The following is a 22,804-nucleotide window of genomic DNA, read 5'->3' as shown; positions in this document are numbered from 1 at the left end:
CATCCAGGAAGCACTCAGGTAAAGAGTAACCATCAACAGTAATAACCTGAATTTAGTATTCCTCCATTCAACACTCTTTCCATACCTTCTAGTTACCAGTGATGACACAATGGCTTCACTTAGATCATCCAACCCCTAGTACTTACAAGAAATTATATTACCATATGGTCAGTTTATAAACTTAAAAGACTGAACTTCAGTGGTGTTAAAATACTTGCTGAGAGCTGGCTATACAGCAGAGGGATAGGATTCAATCCTGCAGACACCACCACAAAGGAAGCACATCTCAGTACAGTGAGAAGAGACTGATGCCCCAGAATCTCTGCCATTGACTGGTGACCCAGAGCCCATAACTCAACCTCCTTGAGGCCTGAGTTTCTCGTGCAAGATGAAGGGACTGGAGAAGAGTAGGTCTGGCTCTAAAATTCCAGAACCCTCATCCATTATCTCCTCTGCAACCGTTCTCCAAGACAAGTGGTGGTGATTCGTCATTAAACTAAGATTTTTTTTTTTAAAAAAAATCTTGTTTCAGAAGAGAAAAAGAAGATTACCTCTCAAACTGAGTGTTTCCCATTATAAAACCCCATTTTCTCGCTAAATATCGGATTAATGTGGTTTAAATTGCATTGCTGGAATGAGCGGGGGAGGGGAGAAGTAACAAACTTCTGCTAGGCAAAAAAATGCTCATCAGCCAGGGAAGAAGATACAAATTAGTGAGGAAGAAACGCTAAAAAACAATCATGTCAGGCCAGCTTTCTCTAGAATTATGTTATTAACATAACACAGTGAAACAGCAATTGGTTGCAAGTGGAGAACAAAGGAGAACAATGAAGGAGGAAAAGCAGCAGCCTGTTTGTTCATAGAATACCATGAAATGGGAGCGGAAAGGAAACCCAGCAAGCACAACATCCCTGTAAGCAACCAAAATAATAGGAACAACGATTCCTAAGGGTTTTCCATATATTAGGTCATTCAATCCTCACAGTCCAGGAATATAGGCTCCATCTCCATTTTATTGTTAAAGATGCTGCATCCGGAGAGGTTTGTTTCCTTGCCCACATAGTAAACAACAATGTCAGGATCTGAACCCAGATCTAACATCAGATCTCCTTCTCGCAACCTCCACATCATCCTGCATCATTCTGGCTGGCCTCTGCTAGAACGTCTATTGCCAGGGTACACACTACCTCACAAGGTGGCCCAGTTTCATAGCAGATATCTCTCCACTACAAAGTGTCTTTTTAAGTTGAACTGAATATGCCTTCTTGAAACTTTGTGCAAAAGAGCACTGATTCCGTCTCCTTCCCCACTCCCAACCCCATGACTCTGGTGTCCCACAGAACCAAGCAGCTCCCTCTTCCCCAAGGCAGCCCTTCAGGAATTAAACTGATTACCCTGACACTTGTCTTCTCCAGGATAAAAACAATCTCTCATCTCTGCCCTTGCCCCTCACTTGGAAAGTCCTCCAGACCCTTCCTATCCCTATTACCTTCTTCAGGACATGCTCAGGTTTAACAGTGAGACTCCCAGAGAACTGAACCCAGATCTCTAAGTGTATCCAAAGACATCTCTCCTTCACTGTAGGCTTGCTACTTCTGTTAATACACTCTAAGAGTCCAGTATCTATCTTGGTAGCCAAGTCACACAATGACTTCTGATGTGCTTGCTGTCAGAAAACTAAGACCTCTTTAAGTATTTTTCCAAGTGGCTTCTCTAGCCAGTGTGTAATTCAGCTCTACTGTTAACAATTAGTTGGTTCATAGCTGAAAGCAACCAGGCAGAATCCATCAGAAAAAAACACCAAGGAAACTTATGTGCTCTGTCCCATTCAAAACTCTTTCTTTGAATGTAGCTAATTGTTATCAGTTGGTCTAATAGGAATAGACATCCCATTAACCAACAAAACAATCACCATCACTTATTGCCACAGCAATCAGAGAAGAAAAAGAAATAAAAGGAATCCAGATTGGAAAAGAAGAAGTAAAACTCTCACTGTTTGCAAATGACATGATCCTCTACATAGAAAACCCTAAAGACACCACCAGAAAATTACTAGAGCTTATCAATGAATATAGTAAAGTTGCAGGATATAAAATTAACATGCAGAAATCCCTTGTATTCCTATACACGAACAATGAGAAAACAGAGAAATTAAGGAAACAATTCCATTCACCATTGCAATGAAAAGGATAAAATACTTAGGAACAAATCTACCTAAAGAAACAAAAAACCTATACATAGAAAACTATAAAACACTGATGAAAGAAATCAAAGGTGACACAAATGGAGAAATATATCACGTTCATGGATTGGAAGAATCAGTATAGTGAAAATGACTATGCTACCCAAAACAATCTATAGATTCAATACAATCCTCATCAAGCTACCAATGGTATTTTTTAACAGAACTAGATCTAATAATTTCATAATTTGTATGGAAATACAAAAAATCTCAAATAACCAAAGTGATCTTGAGAAAGAAGAATGGAACTGGAGGAATCAACCTGCCTGACTTCAGACTATGTTACAAAGCTACAGTCATCAAGTCAGTATGGTACTGGCACAAAGACAGAAATATAGATCAATGGAACAAAATAGAAAGCCTAGAGATAAATTCACACACCTATGGACACCTTATCTTTGACAAAGGAGGCAAGAATATACAATGGAGAAAAGACAGTCTCTTTAATAAGTGGTGCTGAGAAAACTGGTCAACCACTTGTAAAAGAATGAAGCTAGAACAATGGGGTCACACAGAGTCGGACACGACTGAAGTGACTTAGCAGCAGCAGCAGAACACTTTCTAACACCATACACAAAAATAAACTCAAAATGTATTAAACCTCTAAACGTAAGACCAGAAACAATAAAACCCCTAGAGGAAAACTTAGGAAAAATACTCTCTGACATAAACCACAGCATGATCCTCTATGACCCACCTCCCAGATCAATGGAAATAAAACAAATGGGACCTAATTAAACTTAAAAGCTTTTGCACAATGAAGGAAACTATAAGCAAGGTGAAAAGACAGCCTTTAGAATGGGAGAAAACAATAGAAAACAAAGCAACTGACAAAGAATTAATCTAAAAAAAATATACAAGAAGCTCATGCAGCTCAATACCAGAAAAATAAATGACCCAATCAAAAAATGGGCCAAAGAACTAAATAGACATTTCTCCAAAGAAGATATACAGTTGGCTAACAAACACATGAAAAGATGCTCAACATCACTCATTATCAGAGAAATGCAAATCAAAACCACAATGAGGTACCATCTTACACTGGTCAGATCGGCTGCTATTAAAAAGTCAACAAACAAGAAATGCTGGAGAGAGTGCAGAGAGAAGGGAACCCTCTTGCAGTGTTTGTGGGAATGCAAACTAGTACAGCCACTATAGAGAACAGTGTGGAGATTCCTTTAAAAACTGGAAATAGAACTGCCACACGACCCAGCAATGCCACTGCTGGGCATACACTCCCAGGAAACCAGAATTGAAAGAGACACGTGTACCCCAATGTTCATCACAGCACTGCTTACAATAGCTAGGACATGGAAGCTACCTAGATGTCCATAAGCAGACAAATGGATAAGAAAGTGGTGGTACATATACACAATGGAATATTACTCAGCTATTAAAAAGAACACATTTGAATCAGTTCTAATGAGGTGGATTAAACTGGAGCCTATTATACAGAGTGAAGTAAGTCAGAAAGAAAAACACTAATACAATATATTAACACATATATATGGAATTTAGAAAGATGGTAATGATGACCCTACATGTGAGAAAGCAAAAGAGACACAGATATAAAGAACTGACTTTTGGACTCTGTGAGAGAAGGTGAGGGTGGGATGATTTGAGAGAACAGCATTGAAACATGTATATTACCAAAAGTGAAACAGATCACCAGTCCAGGTTTGATGCATGAGACAGGGTGCTTAGGGCTTGTGCACTGGGATGACCCTGAGGGATGGGAGGGGGCAGGGGGCGGAAGAGGGGTTCAGGATGGGGGACACATGTATACCTGTGGCTTATTCATGTCAATTTGTGACAAAAACCACTACAATAGTGTAAAATAATTAGCCTCCAGTTAAAATAAATAAATTTATTAAAGAAAAGGAAAAAAAAAAAAAAACTTCTGCTAGAAAGTATCTATCTGAAGGTCTGTTCTGCCAGTTTTCCCAGAGCACAGAGCACCTCATTCCTGACCTCCTCCCTGAACTCCTTTCAGGGGGTGTTGAACATTAGCAAGTGCCGAGTACCATTCATTGATTATCAAAAACATTCGAGTATCCTAAGGAGGGAGAGACCAAGGGACTTGTACAAGGTCCCAAACCCTGGCCATCCTTCTAAATCTTTAGCAGCTAGTATCTCCTCTCCTGATCCTGGATCCAGGCACAGAGGACCCCTGTCCTGCCTTATTAATCCACGCTCTTGTTTCTGGCTGAGGCTCCCGGAGCTCAGAGGACCTCTGCAAGTCAGAAGGTTGGAGTGGGCCAAGTCACATCCCCTGCAGAGAAAACCGATCAATCTCATGTCGACCCACCTGTTCTCCACAAGAGCAGCTGATCAGCCACAGCTGATAAGAAGGAGGTAATTTAAAGGTCAAATGAAGGCTGGATGTCTGTCTGCCTTCTTTCATGACAAATGTGTCTGAGACATGAGTACAGAGAGATGGTGATATTTTAAGATGAGTAGCTTATCAGGAACACTGAATTCACCCAGGCCATGGCAGTTCCATTTTATCAAATGCAGTGTCCAGGGGTTTCAAAAGCCAGAGCAATGAAATGAAAGCAGTGGAGCCCCAGAGGGCAGGGGAAACCCAGGACACAAAATCCTGGCATCAGCTGCTGGTCTTTGGACCTTGTTGCTTGGGCTCTTTGAATCTCAATTTGCTCGTCTATTTTTTCTTGGTCATTTCCCTTTTTTTATTGAAGTCTAGTTGATTTACAATGTTGTGCTAGTTTCAGGTGTACAGCAAACTGTCATTTACATATATATGTATATATATTTATTCTCCTATATATATTCATATATATTGTTTTTCAGATTATTTTCCCTTATAGGTTATTATAAAGTTTTGAGTACAGTTCCCTGTGCTGTACAGTAGGTCCTTGTTGGCTCACTGTTTTTTATAGAGTAGTTTGTGCATGTTAATCCCAAACTCCCAATTTATCCTTCCCCCCTTCCCCTCACCTTACTCATCTTTAAAATGAGTTCACTGTTTGAGCTATCATCATAATAATACTATGACAAGAACACATGCACCAGCCCCAAGCATGCTGCATCCTGCGTCAGACATAGACTGGCGATTCAATTCACATGATAGTATACATGTTAGAATGTCAAGAACCCTTAGAAAGCAACTAGGAGAGAGGGTTACTGGTGGACCCCACTCTCAAAAGGACTCTTGTGTGGAACTCCAAAACACAAAACTGATCAAATCCCTACTTCTGCTCTGGTCGTCACAGCATTGAGGGGCACAGAACAATCACCAGCACCTCTTTGAAACCTGAGTGCACCAAGGAACAGTCCAAAGACCACCCATTTAGGAGCCCATTTTACGAATAAGGAAACTGAAGCCCAGAGGAGTGAAGAAACTCAAAGTGAGTTTAGGGCAGAATCCAGACTAGAGTTCAGGACTCATAGGTTCTAGTTGAGGGCATCTATTACTATACAGTAGAATGCTCAGTCTGTGCCTCTGTGTAACTATTCATGCCTGACATAAAATAGACAGTGCCCTAGAAAGTAGCATCTCTTACCTTGGTTTCTACCAAAGCCAGTCTTCACACCTGTTAATAGCAGCAGCTAACATTTACTGAGCACTTACTCTCTATCAGGCACGATGCTAAGCGTTTTCCTGCGCATCATGATCTCATTTAATACTCCCAATGAGCCTGTAAGGCAACTATTATTTTATTCCCATTTTAGACATGAGGAAACTGGCAGTTGGTTGAGTAACTTACTCAAAGCCATACAGCCAGCAAGGAGGCGAGCCAGAGTCAGACCCCCAGGGCCTATACCTAGGGGCATATACGCAGTCACTGGGGTCCTCAGCAAGCTTGAGTTGAGGAAGACCTTTAAGCTGGAGTGTACTGACTAGACTGCTTCTGAACTAGAACCCCAATGTCTTGGCATTTATAGATAGCCTTGGCCTTCCCACCTCAGTGCAATTCTTTTTGAAGAAAGGGACCCTCAGCCACCTGTTTGGTTTTTTTTTGGTTGTTTTTTTTTTGTTTTTCTGTTTCTTTCTTTGCAGTTTGAAAGGCCCCTGCTCTAAAATGGAAAATCAGCCCCTTGGCTTCTTTTCTCCCCAGGCTCCTCACCTTGTGTCTGAGATGGGTGAGCCAGTGAAAGGGCCCACCTTCACCCAGAAATGAAGTGGACAGCCTTTTGCGTGGCCACCAGGTGAGGCTCTCAGCAAACTCGTGTCCTCCGCTGACCTGACGGGTCTCCCACGATCCCTGAGGCCACCAGCAAGTTCAGTCAGGGCTCCTCAGAGCCAAAGGCCACAGTGGTTACCGCAGCTTCCCTCCCCTCCCCCGTTCCACCTGTGGTGCTCTCGTCTGCAGTTCGGACAAGGTAGATGAGACAGCTGCACCCTTGGAGTGCACCCAACATCTCTGGAGTCTCCCTAGGTCATCATCAAGCCCAAACCCCAACCTCAGCTTTGAAAGAAACTACTTTCCACCAACCAATTTCTGCAACTTTCATTTGTCCCTGATCTTTTCTGCCTTGACCCCCAAAATGCCAGCTCTGTACAAGGCTGCTGAGACAAAGGCTATATATAAATGCCAGGGCCTTGGCGTTCCTATTTCAGAAGCAGTCGATACACTCCTGCTTAAAGGTCTCCCTCAACTCCTTAAGCTGGCTGGGGACCTGAGTGACTGGCTCTGACTAGAAAGGGCCAAAAAGGAAATGAGAGTTAGATACCCTCTTCCCTGAAACACAAGTTAGGAGGAATAACTGGGATGGCAGAGCCCACTGCCAGCTCAGTCAGTACTTCCCCAACCCCAAAGGAACCCAGATGTCAGCTGAATCATTCTACAACCACATAACAAAATACAGTTCTGAGAAGGATAGTACAGGGTGATACTAAATGGCAGGGGAAAATGTTCATGACTGTCAAATGGAAAATCCTCTTCCGAGAAAATAGAACATTTTATTTTTATGCTTTCAAAACATATATATTTGTTCGTGTACAGATAGAATATACACTTAAAATTAAAATAAAATGTTATTGTATGAACTGTTTTCTATCATGGTCTTTTATTTTTTACTTAAAGTAGAATAAACGTCTTTCTGTACATATGTGTGCATAAACAGCATTAGAGTACTAGCGATTTTGTTTTTTCTTATGTCCATACTTTTGGCAAACAGTTATTGATTTTGCAGTCATATTTGACTTCTCCTTTGGGGAACATCTATCCCGCCCATCCTATTGTGGCAGAACAATCATAGTATTCCCATTCCTGCCTCCATCACTGCCACTCACCCCAGAGACTGGCACATGACTCAGGCTACCAAACAAAGTTGTCTATCCCTCTGCACAGAGTGGATGGTTCCAGGAGTGCCCTGGCCCAGTCTGAGCCTCTAAGACTTAATATCTGAATGTTGTCAGAGAGAGAGCCTTGCTCTTTTGCTGGAATTTTGAGCTTAAAATATCATAATAAGCTGAGAATTGTTGGGAAATTTATTATGCTGCTTCCATTACATAGAGGAAATCATGCCTTAGAATGAAGGCAAGACAGTGTGGAAAACAGAGCCAAAAAAAAAAAAAAATGGAGAAAAAGCCCAAATGATTGAGATTCTGGATCCAGTCACACCTGAAGCTGAAGTGATTCTGAAATTTTCATGCGATCCAACAGATCGCCCCTTTAAACTCATTGAATTGGATTTCTACAACAGACCTAACACATGTGTTTTCTAAACAACTTCATGCATGTGCGTATTACTTTTTGTGAACAATGGTAAACAACCTCACTCATTCTTGAAGCTACCAGTGTGTTCCTCAAAGCTCATTTCTCTCACTTTATAGCACCAATTTTCTACTCCATATTCCCACATATTTTTAATCAGTTCATTTTTCATATGTCAATTCAATTTAAAAATAGAGAACTAAATAAACGTATCTCCAAAGAAGACATCCAAATGTCCAACAAGTACATGAAAAGTTTTTCAACATCACTAATCATCAGAGAAATACAAATTAAAACCACAATGAGATAGCACCTCAGATCTGTTACAGTGGCTATCATCAAGAAGATAAAAGATAAGTTTGGGCAAGGATGTGGAAAAAAGTGAATTCTTGTGAGTTGTTACAGGGAATATAATTTGGTGCAGCACTATGGAAAGCAGTATGGAGGTGCCTCAAAATATTAAAAATAAATCTACCATGTAATCTAGCAATTCCACTTCTGGATACATACCCAAAGGAAATGACAACAGAATATTAAGAGATCTTAAGCTTTCCCACATCTACTGCAGCTTTATTACAACAGCCAAGACATGGAAACAAGCTATGTGTCTGTCAAAGGTTGCATGAGTAACGAAGATGTGGGGTATGCACATGTCAATATGCGGCTTATTATGATATTTTTAGCTTGAAGTTTCAGAGGAAGGGCAAGGTTCTCTCTCTCTGACAACATTCAGATATTAAGGCTTAGAGGCTCAGACTGGGCCAGGGCTCTGCTGGAACCACACACATATTTATATGTATATACACACACCCACACACACTGGGATATTATTCAGTCAGAAGAAAGGCAGACGTCTGTCATTTGCAACAACATGGATGAGCCTTGCAGACGTTATGTTCATTGAGGTAAGTCAGACAAAAAGACAAATACTGTATGATATCATATACATGTGAAATTTTTTAAAGCCAAACTCATAAAAACAGAGAGTGAAATGGTGAATACCATTGGCTGGAGGGTGGGGGAGCTGGGGAGATGCTGTTTAAGGGTATAAACTTGCAAATAGTCATTTAAAAGTTCTAGAGATTTAATGCACAGTATAGTAAACATATCCAGCAATACTATATTATAATCAAACTTGCTAAAAGACTAGATCCTAATTATTCCAGCCGCTAAAAGCAAATGATCATTAAGTGATGAGATAAAGGTACAAAGTATCACTGCAATGGCAATCATATTACAACATATAAATGTCCCAAGTCAAAGTCTTGTACACCTTACATTTTCACAATTTTATATGTCTAATGTGTTTCAATTTTTAAAAGCTTCCCAAATAGAAGGTGAACTTCCTTGAAAAAAAGAGCTATGTCTTCCTGACCCCATGATGCCTAGTACCCCAAACATTTTTCAGAGTAGGAACTCAGAAAACTCTGCCTTGCTACTCTCCATCAGCAGCTGTAGACATGCATTAAGTTTAGATTTCAACTTGGGGGATAAACTGCCTTACAGCCTTCTCATTCTTCTTATGTTCATAAGAGCCCTGCATGGGATTTAAGTCCATGGTCGTATATTAACATAGAAGAATCAAACCCAGAATCACTGAATGTTAGAATGCAAAGAAACTTTAGCCATCAGAGGTTTTCAAACCACCTCTACAAAGGCCTAGGACTGCGTATGGATGTAAACGGGCAGGAGTTTCAAAGTCTGATGAGAGAAGCAGGTAGTTAGGTTGAATGTGCTAACCCCACATCCCTGTTTCTACTAGAAAAACCCCCATTTAATCTATTTAAAAACTGAGAGTGTAAAAACACTCTTGTCCTTTAAAAACAATTAGATTGCAGATCCAGTCGATGCTCTTATTCTACACAAGGGCAAGGGAGGAGAAGAGCTTGCCCAGGATCCCTCGGGGGTCACTGACAGAACTGGGTTAGAACTTGGTCTCCCAATATCCAGGTCAGTATGTGCTCCACACTGCTGTCTGCTTCTCCAGATCCCTTTGAGTCTCCCATCACCCAAGGCTTTTGAGAGCCCATGACAGGGACTCTCCAAGGTCCATGACCCTCATACACCAAAATCACCTCTGTGTGTGTACACACATGTGCACACACACCCAGTCGCTCAGTCATGTCCAACTCTTTGAACCCCATGGACTTTTGCCCACCAGGCTCCTCCTTCTGTGGAATTTTCCAGGCAAGAATACTGGAGTGGGTTGTCATTTCCTACTTCAGGCGATTCTTCCAACCCAGGGATCAAACCCATGTCTCCTGCATTCTTTGCAGGTGGATTCTTTACTACTGTGCCACCTAGGAAGTCCCCAAAATCATCTCAGAGTTTATTAAAAACCCTAAAGGCTGACTACTTAAATGTACGGTCAGGTGCGGGGTTCCAGGATGGGGTTTTTAACAAGCATGCACTAAGTTCAGGTAGCACAACTCTAGAGTCCATCCAGAAATGGAGGCTCCTGCCAATCTTCTCTGGAAATCCTATCCATCCCTACCAGTTCCCTGCCTGGCTAACCCCCGCCTCCTGGGGAGTGGTAATTGAAGATCACGTGTTGAGAATAATCCTAGAAAATCCTCTGTCATCATGTTCAAGTCCCAACAGCTCAGAGTAATTAGATCTAGACAGGGGAGAGGCAGAAAGGAATAGTATATTAATGCAATTGGAAGTTTCTGAGGCTCATGCAATGAGGGAGACCAGGATCAGCAAAGGAAAGCACAGCCATAAATCCCAAGTGAAGGGCAGCATGAGGGAGCCACAGTAAACCTGGAATATTCCAAGCTCATTTCAGCCTCTGTCACCCTTGCTGTCTGTCCCCAGTCTGGTGTCCCATCAAACAAGGACATGCATACATGGTGGCAAACATGGTCCTTCACAATGTTAAGCAGTGATGGATTTAAGAGCTCCCCTCTCCTCAACTGGCTACATTTCAGCAACCTGGTTTCTAATAAGAACTAAGAACACTTCTTCCTTCTCCAGATCTATTAACTCAGAAACCCCAGAGTGGAACCCTCAGTTCAGTTCAGTCACTCAGTCATGACTGACTCTTTGTGACCCCACAGACTGCAGCACACCAGGCTTCCCTGTCCATCACCAACTCCCGGAGCTTACTCAAACTCATGTCCATTGCGTCAGTGATGCCATCCAACTATTTCATTCTCTGTCATCCCCTTCTCCTCCTCCCTTCAATCTTTCCCAGCATCGGGGTCTTTTCCAGTGAATCAGTTCTTTTTATCAGGTGGCCAAAGTATTGGAGTTTCAGCTTCAACATCAGTTCTTCCAATGAATATTCAGGACTGATTTCCTTTAGGATGGACTGGTTGGATCTCCTTGCAGTCCAAGAGACTCTCAAGAGTCTTCTCTAACACCACAGTTCAAAAGCATCAGTTCTTTGGTGCTCAGCTTTCTTTATAGTCCAACTCTCACATCCATACATGACTACTAGAAAAACCATAGCTTGGACTAGATGGACCCTAAGATCTGTGTTTTTATAAAGATCCCCAGTGATTTTTATGTAGCCAGCCCAACTCCAAACTACTGGGAACCCCCATACAGGTCCACATTTGAAAGCTGCTGGATACTATTTAAAAAAATAGGGTAGAAAATGTATTAAAATACAGGGTCTGAAAGGATGAAAGAATTAGAAAGTTGCCATCTTTTAACTACTAATGAGAAGATGATCTAGACAAGATCATCAGTATATGAAACCTACTAGGTGAAAAGTTGTCATGGTGGGAACCAAGCTGACATCATGGAGCTTAGGACAACTTGACATTACATGCCTGGGATGTGGTAGAAAAGAAAGAACCCATTCACCATACCTGCCTATAAGGTCATCTAGCCTAAAATATTGAGTCTGAATATAATCACATTCTAGACCTAATACCACTTTATAGGAAATACTAGGGCTAAAAGAACAACTTAAATAACACTTGGAAGAAGCAATCAACTAAGTTTTTTATACATGATCATCAACAAAAGAACCCAGTTTCTCAAACAGGCCAAGGTGATATCAACAATCAACTATTCAAGGGCAGCTATGAAACAATCTGGGAAATTTAAATGTGACTGGCTATAGGTGATATTAAGGGGTTATTATAATTATTACTAACCATAACATTTTAAGTCATTATCAGTTAAGCTAGTTGGAAGAATTTATAACTAAAATGACATGATTCTGGCATTTACTTTATTTATTTATTTATTTATTTTTGGCATTTACTTTAAAATGCTCCAGCTTTTCAAAAAAGTAGAGTGATAGTCCGAACAAGATTAGCAAAATGTCAATAACTGCTAAAACTGGGTGTTAAGTTTGTCTATCATTCTTTACTACATGTACTTTTAAACATCTCCAATTAAAAAAATATATATATATTAATTCTAGGCACAGTTACTCATCTCTAGTAGGAAATGAGTCCTAGTAGGAAAAGGTAAGTGGGTAGATAGGAATGAAAAAATAAACAGGCAAATAAAAATATAATTTAATAAAGCATGAGGGGCTGCTCACTATTGCCTCATATAAATAATGAAAACAACTCTTTAGACACTCATTCATTTTTGCTTCGAACCTTATTTCAGGCCTGATATTTAGATTCTGTAAGGTGAAAAGTAACTTGGAGTTGGGGCGGGGGCAGAGAAGGGGTGAAGTTAGCATCTAGTATAGCGACCAAATTCCGAAATTAAGGCAAAATATAAAGTACAGAATAATAATTAAGAAAAGTTAACTACGGGTTTCCTTCATGATCTAGTGGATAAGAACCTGTCTGCCAATGCAGGGACACGGGTTTGATCCATGGTCCAGGAAGATCCCACAAGCCCCAGAACAACTAAGCCTGTGCACCACAACTACTGAAGTTCACAAGCCCTAGAGTCCTTTATTGCTCTGCAACAAGAGAAGCTACTACAATGAGAAACCCCATACACCGCAACCAGAGAGCAGCCCCTGCACAACTAGAGAAAGACCACACACAGCAACGAAGATCCAGCATGGTCAAAATAAATAAATCTTTAAAAAAATAGTTAGCTAGATTGAGCTGTTACTCTAGGAACTTAGTATTATCTTATTAAATCTCAAAACACCTTTAAAGGTAGCTATCATCACCCCAATTTATAAAGAAATGGAGTCTCAATAAAGTCAGGTAATTCACCTGAAGTCATGCAGGATATGGGGTTGTGGTGGGGGGAAGCTGGGCCATCACAGGGCAAAGGGAGAAAACATGCTTGGGAAGATGGAATCAATTCTTGCCTGTTCCTCACAAAAACAAGTTTAATGATGGAGAAGTCAAGGTTCTTGCTCTGAACAATGGGGCAGCCTGAAGGCCCAAGGGGCAAATAGAGGGTTTTATTAGTACTACCAGTTTTCTTTCTTCTCTGGAAGAGGAAGGAAGCCTGACACATTTAGGAAAGTGGCAACTTCTGCAGAGGCTCAACCCCTGAGACTGTTTCCTCTGTGATTTGTCTGCCCCTCAAAATCATTTCCCACCAGAAGAGTCATGACTTTGGGGATTGAGACCTTGGAATCAAAGAGACATGGGGCTTGACCTTAGCCCCCTCACTTAGCAGCTGTGACCCAGGAGGGAGTATGGTTCTTTCTAGGTCCATGAGTGAAGTGGGATGACAATTGTCCCTCACTCACAGGGTGATAACAAGGTTTTCACATTATATGTTTGACTCCATGCAGGTGATGAATGAGTATCAGTTGGGATGATGAAATTTCAGATTCCACTGACATTTTTCCTTCTTCCAGACCTCTTGAGCTCACTGGCCAGTGAACTAAAACCATAAGACACCAACACCTGGCATACAGCAGGCAGTCAATAAACATTCATGTCTCTCCCACAGACTTATAACATTATTGACTTGTGAACATGCTCCTCAACCAGCACACAAGTACGGAAGGTCAGACTGGTCTTTCAATTCTGTATCCCCCATTGCATGCAGCAGAGCTTTAGGGATTCAACAAATGCTTCCTGAAAAACCTAAATGAACAGCAAAGGGTTGGCTGTGTCTATAGGACAGAGTCACCAGGGCCCCGGGCACTTCTATAGCACAACCTCCAGTCGAGTCCATTCCTACAAGAAATACTGCAAAACCTAACCAGTCCAGTGGGGGTGGTTCAAGCCCCAGGTGACCAGAAGCAATTTCTCCCGACTCTGCAGCACCCACCTCCTCTCTCCGCTCTGCCAGGTCAGGGGGTGGACACGTCCCTTCCGGTGATTTGCGATGCCTCTGCTGGGATGGAGGGAATGCAGCAGCGGTGACAGTGCCTAGCGGGGACGCATGCAGCAGGCTGTCCTGCTGGAGAGATGCAGCCTGGCCACAGAGCCGAGCACAAGCTTCCCCCAGGCAGGGTGTGCTGCCGCGCTGACCACAGCAATTCATCATGCTTAAAAACCTGCCCACAGGAGGGGCCCTGCACAGAGGCTGGGGAGTTGAAGCCGAAGGTTCTCAGGGAAATTCAGGGCTGGGATCATTTTTTGGTTTTTTGTTTTTCTCTTTTTCACCAAGCCTAAAAGGGTGGTGAGAAGCATCCAATCTGCAGGATCCTGGGAGGAGCGCTCATTGCGGACTAAACAATCAAAACAGTGTATGAAAACTCGACCTCACCCATGAGACAAACTCCCTTTTTCCTCTAAAGAATTTCTTCCTGTCCTTCTGCTTTAGACACCATTTTCTGTGCCAAAAAGAGAGCTCAGTTTCGAGACCCAGGAGGTCTAGCCCAGCAACTGTGTGACCTTGAGCAAATCACTTCTGCCCTCTTGACCTCAGCTTCCTCGTCTCTCAGAAGAAAGGGACAAGCCAGATCAGGGTTTACAAAGTTAAATGATTAAGCGGAAGCAGTTTACATCTATATCTGTGTCTATATCTATACCTGTGTCTGTACTGTTGTTTAGTTGCTTAGTCCTGTCCAAATCTTTGTGACCTCATGGACTGTGGCCCACCAAGGCCCTCTGTCCATGGAATTCTCCGGGCAAGAATACTGGAGTGGGCTGTCATTTCCTTCTCCAGGGGATCTTCCTGACCCAGGGATCAAACCTGCATCTACTACATTAACAGGCAGATTCTTTACTGCTGAGCCACCAGAGAAGCCTACACGCACACACACACACACACACACACACACACACACAAATGTATTTATTTAATGAGTGGGCAGATGGCAATGGTACGAAGCTGTTTACATTGCCACTTGACTAAAACCCTGGAAAGGTATAACAAAATAATGCAACAAAACAAAACTATCACAAGCACATTAATTAAGGAGCTACTGAGGACTACTTCACTTCTGTGGCATTCTCCTTCACTTTCTTTCAATGGTATCTACCCACAAGAGCTTCCTTCTCCCAAAGAGTGAGTGGAGAGAGGTGAGAAGGAGGGGTGGGGACAGGAGGGAGAGGCGTGGGGGGATGGAGAGGGAGAAAAAGGAACCTCCTCCTTTCAATCATTTCTCAATATCCCCACAAGTGAGAAAACTGAAACTCAAGGGGTTACATAATTTAGCCTTAAGGATCTCTGTGCAGAGCAGAGACAGGATTTAAACCCGGGCCTGACTAAATGAGAAGACCCTGCGCTCTTCTTTCTCCCCCTTACCCCCAAAATGGGGTCAGTGAGAGCCTGGTTCTGACTGAGCCAAGCAAAAAAGCACCCACCACACACACATGTGGGATTCAGGGGAGAGAAAATAAAATAAATTCAGCAACTAAGCATTTCAGAGGTAGATGTCTTTCTAATGTACCTTACTCTCTCCAGTACCGTTGGTTTCTAGCACTTGCCTGCATTCTTCCCTTTGCCTAGAAATTCCCCACCTCTGACCAGGCTCTAAGGACCAGTTAAAGATTTCCTCCTCCAGGAAGTCTTGCTGATTCATCCCTCTCTGCCAGCCCTTGAAGTTTTCCCTCTACACAGTTGACAGCCACATTACTGGTAATAAAAATATGAATATAAGGCACAGCAGTAGTAGTTTTTATTGAATTCTAACTCTATGTCAAGCTCTGTTCTCAGTGAGTAATAGACGTACAGTTTAATCCTTACAACAACCCTGTGAGGTGAGTACTTTCACCCTCTTCCTCCAGCCGTAAAGTTAGGTAATTTGTCACAGGTCACAAGTTCAGAAGCCACATGGACCGCATGGACAGGATTCAGACCCAGGCAAGTCCAGCCGTGGGTCATCCTTTACCATCCCCTTGCACTGCCTCATGGTCCCAAGCTTTTTTACAAACAGCCTCCTCATTTTTTCATCTCATGTCAGGCTCATAGCAAACTTCAATTATAAAAAGAGAGGAATCTTAAAAGAAAGCAAAAAACCTGTTCAGCTAGGAAACTTGCCAAAGGAACATACTGGGTACATGATCATTCTGAGAATCCAGGTCCCATGGATTGGGACCCCACCCCCATGACTGGACTTGTAATTAAGTCTTCCAACCAACACTGAAATGCCTCCCAGAGGTGGCATGGCTGGGACCAAAGATCCAGAGTTATGAGACACTATCAGGGACCAGGGTTGTGTGACCATGAAATCATGGACAATTTTCAAGATCCTGGGAAGAGGAGGCCACAGATCCTGGGCAGCAAATGCTGAAATTCTGTGCCCTCTGGTAGAAGGCGTGAGGCTGCTGTGCTTAACCCAAGCCTGCATACTCCATGTATCCAATGGAGGATGGAGATTCAGTATGTGTGAGTTTCTCTTTTTCAGGAACTCTATGATTTGTGAAAGTCAGTAGTGTCATCCCCTTCTTAGAGAAAATGAAACTAAGGCTCAGAGAGAGGAAGGTCTGGACCAAGACAGCAGAATCAATCAGCACAAAGAATGAAACCCAGGGTTTTTCTCCCTTTATTCTCTCTCGACCAGATATGACCCCAGCAGCACCCAGCAGGCCCAGAAACGGGACCATCACTCACTGGAGAGGTGGCAGGGAAAACCCAGCTATCTGGCTTCTGCCTGGGCATGTCTTCAGCCTCTGTAGACAACCACACCACATGCAAGAAGGGTAGGGTGCTACCATCTGCACAGAGCCTTAATGAGAGGTCTGGGGTGTCTTGATTGAGCTGTTAGCTGGTTCCAGCAAGTGAGCACCTTTAGCCTAATTTAATACAGGCCTTTAGCCCCCACACAGACTAAAGAAATCACCCTGAACTCCTCTCATCTGCTCTGTAACAAACAGCTTCCTTGGCCAGGGAAATATTTTTTTTAAATCCTGGCAGCAGGAAAAGAATGGAATAAATCCTGTAGGGTTTATGGGTTTGAAAGGAAAACAATCCTGTTTTGGTCTGTCTCCATATAAAACAAGATTTCTTAATGCTCAATCTCCTGGGGTCTCCTTGCTGTAGAAGCCAGGGATGGTAACCCGACTGCAAGGGTCTGGGTTGAGATGTCCATGGGCAATAAGGAAGTCACTGAGGAAAGCAGAGGAGAAAGACAATTCTTAAGTCAGTTAAAGCCCACTAACAATTAATGTCCTTTGTCAATGAAATGGGTGAGCTCCACAGGACAAGGAGTCAAAGGGGAGGCGGAATGAATCTGTTGGGGACCCTGTAGCAGATCCTTTGGGGTAGAATTAAGTAGAGGCCTTCAAGGCCCTTCCAAATCTTGGGTTCCATTCCCATGATTCTTGGAGGGCATCAGTTCAAATCGCATAGATTTCAGAATCAGGAGAACGCAGTTCAGTACTCGCTCTGTTATTTAGAGGCTGTATGAACTTGGGGCAAGTGTTCCTGACCTGTGAATCATGGCTGACCTTCCTCTACCTCTTTGGGTTATCAGTGGGGTTGACAATGGCAGGGAGTGGGGGGCTGTACCCTGCGAGTACACAGGTCCTCAGCAAATATTAATTCCCTCCTTCCCTCTAAGGGAGGGCAAGGAATTCCAAGATCCCCTGATCCTAAGACTCATAACATTTCTTAAAGTCTGATTACAAACAAAATAGGACAAGCAAAACACTGATATGGAAACCTTTCCTCTCTCTCAAGAGCACAAAGGCGATCTCCTCAACCTTTGAGATGATGCCCATGTTGATTTTTATTTCCAAACTTGCAATTTGGCACCCTTCTCTAAGCTCTTTTTTCCCCCTTTTCCTTCAAGTGACAGGCTGAGCTGTTACATTAGCCAAAAAAAAAAAAAAAAACAGGCTGAAGTCTGCACCCTTCCTTCCAGAAGATAAATTATGTTGGTTTTTGCAGTGAGTGAATTGGGGCAGGAGAGAGATTTCACTAGAATAAAATGTTCTGGCTGAAGAGGTGACTTGAAGTGGATCTGCTTTGTTTGCAGAGGTTTCCAGGCCCCTTGATGCCCTAGGGTTGCCACTCACTTCCAGGCCATCCAGTGTGGGGCCGGGGCGGGGGGCGGGGGGTGGGGTCGGTGCCAGAAGATGTGGAGCACAGATGGCCCTGGGTGGAAGGGTCCCAGCCATTGCTAAGCTTGCCTTTCTCCTCTCCCTTCTCTTGGGGACAAAGCTATAAATGGAGATAGGAAGGAATAAACCATCCTGTTTCTTCTCAGAAGAGCAACAGCTTTTAGCAGGATTGTCTGAGATATCACACCCGAGGAGAGAGAAGGTTTCCTTTCACTGACTCAGCATTTTCCAATCAGTGCAACACCCGCTTCGTGCGGTACAGGAGATGATTTTGGGTAAGACGCGGACACAACATTAAATCACATTGAGTCACTTCATGAGAAAGTTATTTCCTTTCCAACTCTCCTTAAAACCTTCTCATTACAGAGAAGAAAAGTCTCCGTTTGGTACCAGTGTGTCTTTCTAACACTCTATTGCCACTTCTTAATCATCCTTTTCAGCAAAAAAGCAGGCCCTGGCCGAGGTCCCTTAGGCAACAATATCTGCAAGAATGTAATTACTTTTTCTATTTTTGTTATATTTACTTTCACATCGCCTATTTCTTAAAGCGAGTGGTAATGGCTTCCCATTTATCGTAGTATATAAAGATCCTTTTAAAATAAATAAACGTATGCTTTTCAAAGGGAACTGATTTTTTTCAAACATTAAGTAAATAATATAGCTGGTTCCCCGATATGGCAGCAATCATAAAGCTAGGGTACAAAACACTAAAACTGAAGAAATACTGGATTGGTGGGAAAGAAATACATGATATGCAACTTTTTTCCTCATTTCTTAAATTAAATAATATATCTTGTTGCCTTGTTATTTCCAGCTGAAATGAAAACTGAGGCTCTTTAACTTCCTTTTTCCTTTGTTTTCCCAAGGCTTCCCTAGCAACAGAGGAATCTGCAGCTGAAAAGAAATATGACTGCATCATCTTCCTTTCCCTTAGATTCTAGGTGAATGCTTTGAGCAACATAAATGCTCACTATACTCATTTACTTATTCATCTATTTGATTAACATTTGCAGATGCCCACTCCTTTGAGTCCTTCGCCTGATACAGCAAAGAAGAAAGCCAGGTCCCTGCCTTCCTCAGGCTTCTAGGCTTGCTGGGGATGTTGACTCTAACAACACAGGCAATTGCGATGCAATGTTACAAGGACTGGAGTGGGCAAAGCGCATGATGCTTGGAGCACCAAGAGGGGCTCAGAGGGAGCTTGCTGGGCAAGGGTAGCTGCACAGTTGACCTTGAATTGCATGGGTCCATTAATATGCAGATTTTTTAAATAGTAAATACTACCTGTCTGTTTGTGTGCTCAGTCATGTCTGACTCTTTCAAGACCCCACAGACTGACCTCCAGGCTCCTCTGTCCATGGATTTCTCTAGGCAAGAATACTAGGATGGGTTGCCATTTCCTTCTCCTGGGGATCTTCTAGACCCAGAGATCAAACCCATGTCTCCTGCACTGCAGGCAGATTCTTTACCACTGAGAAGCCCAGGGAGCAAAGTAGAGGGGGAATATTTCCATATCCTTTTAATTCATTCAGTAAAGAAATACTGATAGAGATTTTATTATGTGACTTCCAGGCACACTGGAAGATAGTGGATTAGACTTTGTTCTCCAAGGACTACAACACTACACAATCCAGGACTGGTTGAATCCACCAGTATGGAAAAGTATGGAACAGAGGAAACTGGTAGATGATGAGCTGTATATAATTTACACAGATTTTCAAACTGTTAAATGTATATTGTTACTGTTAAGCCTATCAGCTCTAGAGTAATCAGACACAGCTCCCAGTACCATCTCTCTCTTGCTAAGAGACAGTGGGCAAGTAACTTCAACCTCAGTCCCAGTCTATTAAGTAGGGATAATCATGTTATCTTTTCTTAATAATATGGAGAGTATTAAATGAGACAATGACTATAAAATCCTTTAGCATGCACCCAGCACATAGTAAATGCTCAATAAAGGCCAAATAATTTCTTACAGCATCTTTCATCCAAATACTATCTCTTACATACACACATACACACACACACACACACACACACACACACAATTTCATGCAAATATCCCTGCCTGAGCAAATTTTATGTGAAAAGGCAAAGAGAAGTTAAGAATGTTCTCAATGAACAATGTGGAGATTCTTTAAAAAAATTGCAAATAGAACTGCCTTATGACCCAACAATCCCAGTGCTGAGCATACACACCGAGGAAACCAGAATGGAAAGAGACACATGTACCCCAATGTTCATCGCAGCACTGTTTATAATAGCCAGGACATGGAAACAACCTAGATGTACATCAGCAGATGAATGGATAAGAAAGCTGTGGTACATATACACAATGGAGTATTACTCAGCCATTAAAAAGAATACATTTGAATCCAGTTCTAATGAGGTGGATGAAACTGGAGCCAATTATACAGAGTGAAGTAAGCCAGAAAGAAAAACACCAATATAGTATACTAACACATATATATGGAATTTAGAAAGATGGTAATGATAACCCTGTATGCAAGACAGCAAAAGAGACACAGGTGTATAGAACAGTCTTTTGGACTCTGTGGGAGAAGGAGAGGGTGGGAAGATTTGGGAGAATGGCATTTAAACATGTATGCTATCATGTAAGAAACGAATCGCCAGTCTAGGTTCAATACAGGATACAGGATGCTTGGGGCTGGTGCACTGGGATGACCCAGAGAGATGATATGGGAAGAGAGGTGGGAGGGGGGTTCAGGATTGGAAACTCATGTACACCCGTGGCAGATTTATGTCAATGTATGGCAAAACCAATACAGTATTATAAAGTAAAATAAAAATAAATAAATAAATAATGAAGAAGGAAAAAAAAAAAAGAATGTTCTCAATGACTTCCCTGGCAGTGGCGTGGATCTGACCCCTGGTTGGAGAACTAAGATCCTGCCTACTACATGGCATAGTTGGGGAAAAAAAGAAAGTGTTCTTAGAGCACACGGCAGATCTAGGACAATACTAAGGAAAAATATTTTCTTGCTTCAGATCTGATAATATTTCCTTAGGCACAATTTGGTCTGGAGGAAGAATCCTGAGTTTGTAGTAGAGTTGATTACCAAGGTCAAGATGAAGAAATTCAAAAGAAAGAGGAAAGAGAGTACTTCTCAGTTACCAGTGAGAGAGGGGTGGAAAAAAAAGCACCTGAAATCATGGTAAATAACCAGATAATAAATGTTAGAAGCAGAAAAATAAGATCGAATACTCCCTCCTTAGCTTAGAAAGACTTCCAGATTCCATTCGAAAGCATGAGGAACTGGAATGGGTATTTATGAAAGCACAATGTCTGTGATGAAAGCTAGAACTATTGAGGGAAATCAAAATATCTCATTTTTATAGTGCTTTCATGCTTATGAAGCAGATTCACATGCTTCCAGTCCTCACAATGGTCCTAAGAGGTAGGTAGTATCATTAGCTCCATTCGTAATAAATGGAGACCTGAAGGGAGGAGAATGGGCTTGGTGTGCCCAAGGTCACCTGGGGGCTAAGTAAAAGTGCCAGGGGCCCACGCCAGGCCTCCTGAGTCTAGGGGTTTGTGAACTTTTTCTACAAAGGGCCAGACAGTAAACACTTCAGGCATGTGGGCTGTGCCATCTTTGTCACAAATGCTCAACTCTGCCCTTGTGGCATGAAAGCAGCCATCAGTTCAGTTCAGTTCAGTTGCTCAGTCGTGTCCCACTCTATGCGACCCCATGCATCGCAGCACGCCAGGCCTCCCTGTCCATCACCAACTCCCGGAGTTCACTCAAACTCATGTCCATCAAGTCAGTGATGCCATCCAGCCTCTGTCATCCCCTTCTCCTCCTGCCCTCAATCCCTCCCAGCATCAGGGTCTTTTCCAATGAGTCAACTATTCACATGAAACTCAGAGTATTAGAGTTTCAGCTTCAGCATCAGTCCTTCCAATGAACACCCAGGGCTGATCTCCTTTAGGATGGACTGGTTGGATCTAAGCAGCCATAGACCTACATAAATAAATGGAAGTAGCTGTATTTACAAAAGAACTTATATTTGAATTTCATATAATTTTCATGTGTCACAAAATATTATTCTTTCAACTGTTTTCAACCTTGTTAAAAAATGTAAGAGTTGTTCCAGCTGGCAGGCCACACAAAACCAGGCAGTGGAGCAGATCTGACCTACAGAAGGCATCTTGCCAGCTCCTACCTAGGAGACCTCAGAGATGAATGAGACATAACCTCTGCCCTCCAGACCTGAGAGAAGAGGATGCATAATCAATTATCCTCCTACAGAATTCATTTCAGTTAAATTTTGGTCACTGTGTATAACTTCCACAACACTTGCCTCAGCTGCAGAAAATTTCTATTATTTAATCCTTTTTGTTCATCAACTCATTTTCCTTACTTCCATAAGCTTATTTTTTAATATTATAACATTTTTATAAACAGAAAACCCATATTACTAGCCAAAATCAGAAGATGAACCGAAATAAAAACCATGTAATTAAATGAGTGCTATTAAATTCTAGCTACCTACAACCACTCTGGGCCTGA

Source organism: Ovis aries, chromosome 5 (assembly GCF_016772045.2).
Source record: "Ovis aries strain OAR_USU_Benz2616 breed Rambouillet chromosome 5, ARS-UI_Ramb_v3.0, whole genome shotgun sequence".
Classification (NCBI taxonomy): domain Eukaryota; kingdom Metazoa; phylum Chordata; class Mammalia; order Artiodactyla; family Bovidae; genus Ovis; species Ovis aries.
This window is presented reverse-complemented; position numbering follows the sequence as displayed.